At 43.7% G+C, this 4,964-nt stretch overlaps 1 long non-coding RNA gene across 1 annotated transcript; it reads left to right on the forward strand.

The window, feature by feature from the left end:
• Window positions 1–954: 954 nt before the first annotated feature.
• On the forward strand, window positions 955–1,292 carry LOC127329705 (uncharacterized). Its single transcript, XR_007868993.2, has 2 exons — window positions 955–1,018; window positions 1,099–1,292. It is a non-coding gene; the product is annotated as an uncharacterized lncRNA (long non-coding RNA).
• Window positions 1,293–4,964: the final 3,672 nt, after the last annotated feature.

The following is a 4,964-nucleotide window of genomic DNA, read 5'->3' on the forward strand; positions in this document are numbered from 1 at the left end:
TTGATTGCGATTTGGGAGTACGGTGTGTGGTCTTCTGGGTCCATATTGTATTTTCCTTTTTTGTGGAGACGTTTGTAATCGGTTTCGCCATTGATTGAATTCCATCAGTTGTTATCTCAAAAAAAAAAAATTGCAGGCATAGATTGTGAGAGAGTGAGGTAGTCCTTGAGTCCTTGTCCGCTCGAATGATCTTTTATGCATTTTGGTGATTGGCCGGATTTTGTTTAAATGGAACAAGCCCAATAGCTGGGCCCAAATTCTCCGGCCCTTTACCCACGTATCTAAACTCAGTAATCACATATTTGGACCTGGGCTTTTCAACAATTTTGCAAATGTGTTATATGGAGGATTGGAAACTAAAAAATGACGCTCAAAACCTGACGAGCAGGTTCATGTCTTCATATGAACTGATACATGAATCAAGCCCAACAGGGCATTTACATCATCTCTTTCAGATTCGTTCAAAATCAAAAGGCAGATCGAGATTAGTTTCAAAAAAAAAAAAAAAAAAAAAAGGCAGATCGAGATTGTAGTTTTAAATAGATGGGTTATAGCAGGGCTACAGCTGGCTATTTAAAACTGACGAGATTGCATACATCAGAATAACACAACTTTATAATTTTCAACTTGGAATGATTAATGATATGGTTATGTTGATATTAAGAGACGTGCAACTAGAATTTGTAATAATTCTTTGTTAATGCTCCTTGCCGTCACAATGCAATGGAACAGCTCCCCTGCTGCATAGGTAGCCAAATGCTGGACACACTGATATTCCATCAGTCCATCAACTGTCATTTCTGCAATCGATCTAGCCAGTGAATTCTTGGAACCACTTCATATTGTCGATTGATAATGCATATCTGCTCCATCTTTATAGTGGGGACGATAATGTACACACTGTACATGTATGTCCATCGCCTATAAATATCACAAACCCATCGCATAGAAAAAACGTGCAGCTTGGAGTAGATTAAAGGATTTTTGAGCAAAGACTCTTCAGAATTGATCCATAAGGGTATCCATGTTACAAAATTTCATTTTTTGACTTGAAGCATTTTCATATCATTTCCTCACTTTTTTTTTGTTTCTTTTCAGATTTATACCACAACTTGTGAAAAAAATGAAGGGGGTTGCAGTTCTTCTCTGCATCCTATTGGTGATCAAGTCATCTGGTGCTGCTCCGGCGAGAAAGTTGGCCGCAGATGATGGACAGCAGACAGGCGAAACACAGAAGAAGATGGAGGGATATGGTAGGATGCCAAAGACTAACGATGGTAACCATCAGTGCAAAGTTCCAATGCTCCCATGTTGTGCACCAAAGTTGGGAAAGGTCGGTCCTAATTGTCGTCGTTGAATGGAAAATTTCTGGCAGCTGCATCAAAGACAGATCTAAGAATATTATGGCGAAAGTATTATATGTATAAATAAGCTGATACTCGTCAACAGAAAGGTCGTCTACTTTCGCTAAATTAGGTTACATGAGTACTAGTATATTTAACATATATAGATGCCAAGATCATGGTTATAAATATTATTACCAGTTTCTTCTTGCATCCATGCGAATGCACGATGTACTATGTGTACCTTCAGATTGTATATATAATATTTGAATAAATAAGAGTTGTCGAAAGTTTCGGCGATTTGGGCAATCCACGTCTTCCTAAAAGGAGCGAGCTCTATTGTGGCAGCCCTGGAGGACAAGGGGAACCATCACAAGAAGGGAGCCTCCATCTTTCGGCCACAGTCACACCATGTGTCGCCCCCTCGCGAGATTCGCACGTGCGCGCTTCTCGCAAGCGTCCATCTCCTACCTTGTGTCACTGCAACGTGGAACCCTCTGCCACACGGGTCTGTGCGTCATCGATGGTGGCTAGGAGTGCACTTAGTGAGACTGCTTTGAAGCGTGTGAGGCGTCGGGTTCGTCGTTGTGGGTCACATCGGCATCCAAAGTGGCTAGGCCATGTCGTGGTTGTACGGGGGTCGTTGTGGGGAGATTGTGAAGTGGGCCCATTTGTGCAAGAGAAACACTCTCATAGGGTTCCCGTGCAGCGAATCCTGCTCTACGCCATGCCTCGTCTACGCGTGAGGTACCGTCGACTGACAATCGCCAAAGCATGGGACCCCCTCAAACCTTTAGGGAGAACCTGCGCCCCACACGACTTTAAATGACGCCTTGTGCAACCCGTTCTCCGCAAGCATTCGCCTATACATATCGTCTTTGTAATAACTCCATCTCACGGTGGGCGTTGCCGTTTACCTGAAATCACTAAAAAAAAGCTTCCCCCACCTTACCCGGCGGATGTTTTTCCGACATAAGATGTAGTCACCTACAAAAATATGTTGACCGGTGGATGGGCGTTCTCGTCGCCCAATAAGGCAGGCACACAAAGTTTTCGTTGTGGTTGATTGCGTACATGCGAATAAATATGTTGTGCTTGGTGGCAGCCAAGCCTGCCGAGGTTGAGCAAGTCAGACATTTCGCATTGCACGGTCTTCAGAAGTTAGGCCAAAATTGGGGAATTGTCAATCAGGTCCCGCTGACTTGTCAACAATGTTTTGCTGACAAGTGTGACTCACCAAAATTGGGGAATTGTCTTTATATGGGTTGTTTGTGCATACGCGGACCAAATAGCTGGCCGCACTAGTTCTAGAGACCATAAACAAACCCTAACGAGCACTTACTAGCCATGTTTGGTATATAATATAAGGAACACTTATTCATCACTGCCACTCTCTACTTCCCTCTCCATACAACTGTAGGGATTCATAGCATAGAAAACAAAAAATTTCCTACCGCGAGAACGCAATCCAAGCCAAGATGCAATCTAGAAGATGGGAGCAACGAGGGGATGAACGAGACTAACCCATGAAGATTTCCAAAGCCTACAAGAGGAGGCTCTCGTTGCTGCGGTAGACGATCACTTGCCGCTTTCAAAAGCGCGTAGAAGATCTTGACGATGCCACAATCGGGCAGCACCTCCGTACTCGGTCACACGTTCGGTGTTGATGACGACGTCCTTCTCCCCGTTCCAGCGGGCAGCGGAAGTAGTAGATCCTCCTCGGAATCCCGGCAGCACGACGGCGTGGTGGCGGTGTCGATGGAGATCTCCGGCGGAGCTTCGCTAAGCATATGCGGGAGAAGTAGTGGAGGAGGGGCGCTAGGGTTTGGGGAGAGGGGGTGCTATGGGCACCGGCCTCAAGGGGGCAGGGGTGGTGCGGCCAAGCCATCGGCAGCCCCCTCCCTCTCCTCCTTATTATATAGGTGGAACCCCAAGGGTTTGCCCAAAGTCTTTGAATAAGACCCCAACAGAAAAACTGCCTTATGGACGAAACCTAGAGGGACAGGGACTCTCCCCTTCCCCCTTTACTTGGCCGGCCAAGGAGGTGGAGTCCACCATGGACTCCACCCTCCCACTTGGTTGGCTGGTTAGGGTTTGTGGAGTCCCTCCGGGACTCCTCCTTCCATAGTGATTTATTCTGGATAATTCTAGAAACCACCTTCCATAAATTCACCGGATCATTTCCAAACTTGGAAAGTGACTTCCTATATATGAATCTTATTCTCCGGACCATTCCGGAACTCCTCGTGATGTCCTGGATCCCATCCGAGACTCCGAACAAAACTTTGAACTCCATTCCATATTCCATATCTACTTAAACGACATCAAACCTTAAGTGTGTCACCCTACGGTTCGCGAACTATGTAGATATGGTTGAGACCTTTCTCCGACCAATAACCAATAGCGGGATCTGGAGATCCATAATGGCTCCCACATATTCGACGATGACTTTAGTGATCGACTGAACCATTTACATACGATACCGATTCCCTTTGTCACGCGATATTTTACTTGTCCGAGGTTTGATCATCGGTATCTCTATACCTCGTTCAACCTCGTCTCATGACAAGTACTCTTTACTCGTACCGTGGTATGTGGTCTCTTATGAACCATTCATATGCTTGCAAGCTATTAGACGACATTCCACCGAGAGGGCCCAGAGTTTATCTATCCGTCATCGGGATGGACAAATCCCACTGTTGATCCATATGCCTCAACTCATACTTTCCGGATACTTAATCCCACCTTTATAACCACCCATTTACGCAGTGGCGTTTGATGTAATCAAAGTACATTTCCGGTATAAGTGATTTACATGATCTCATGGTCGAAAGGACTAGGTAACTATGTATCGAAAGCTTATAGCAAATAACTTAATGACGTGATCTTATGCTACGCTTAATTGGGTGTGTCCATTACATCATTCATATAATGATATAATCTTGTTATTAATAACATCCAATGTTCATGATCACGAAACCATGATCATCTATTAATCAACAAGCTAGTTATACAAGAAGCTTACTAGGGACTCTTTGTCGTTCACATAACACACATGTATCAATGTTTCGGTTAATACAATTATAGCATGGTATGTAAACATTATCATAAACACAAAGATATATTATAATAACCATTTTATTATTGCCTCTTGGGCATATCTCCAACAGTCTCCCACTTGCACTAGAGTCAATAATCTAGTTTACATTTGTAAAGATATAACACCTTGGCCTTCCGCTGCTTTATCATGTTTTGCTCACGGGAGAAGTTTTAGTCAACGTATGTATTTTGCAATTCATTTGCGTCTCAACGCATCACTCATTTTCTAAATGAGTCGACATTAAATATGTTTGGTCTTCTGGTGGAACCTTAATTCCGCGGTCTGAAATATGTCACTAATATTGTCATACACAATATAGCTTCAAAGTTCTGACACTATCGGAACTACACCAAGTTCTCAAAGAACCTCTTGACTTAACATCCTCAGTCGTTGTCAAAACAATGACATATTCTGCCTTCGTTTGTAGAATCCGTCACAACATTTAGAACTCATCTAAATCTAGCATAGACAAATTCTAGCTCATTGTGCTACCTTTTAAACAACACTTAGCCTAATTTGAG

Source organism: Lolium perenne, chromosome 2 (assembly GCF_019359855.2).
Source record: "Lolium perenne isolate Kyuss_39 chromosome 2, Kyuss_2.0, whole genome shotgun sequence".
Lineage (NCBI taxonomy): Eukaryota > Viridiplantae > Streptophyta > Magnoliopsida > Poales > Poaceae > Lolium > Lolium perenne.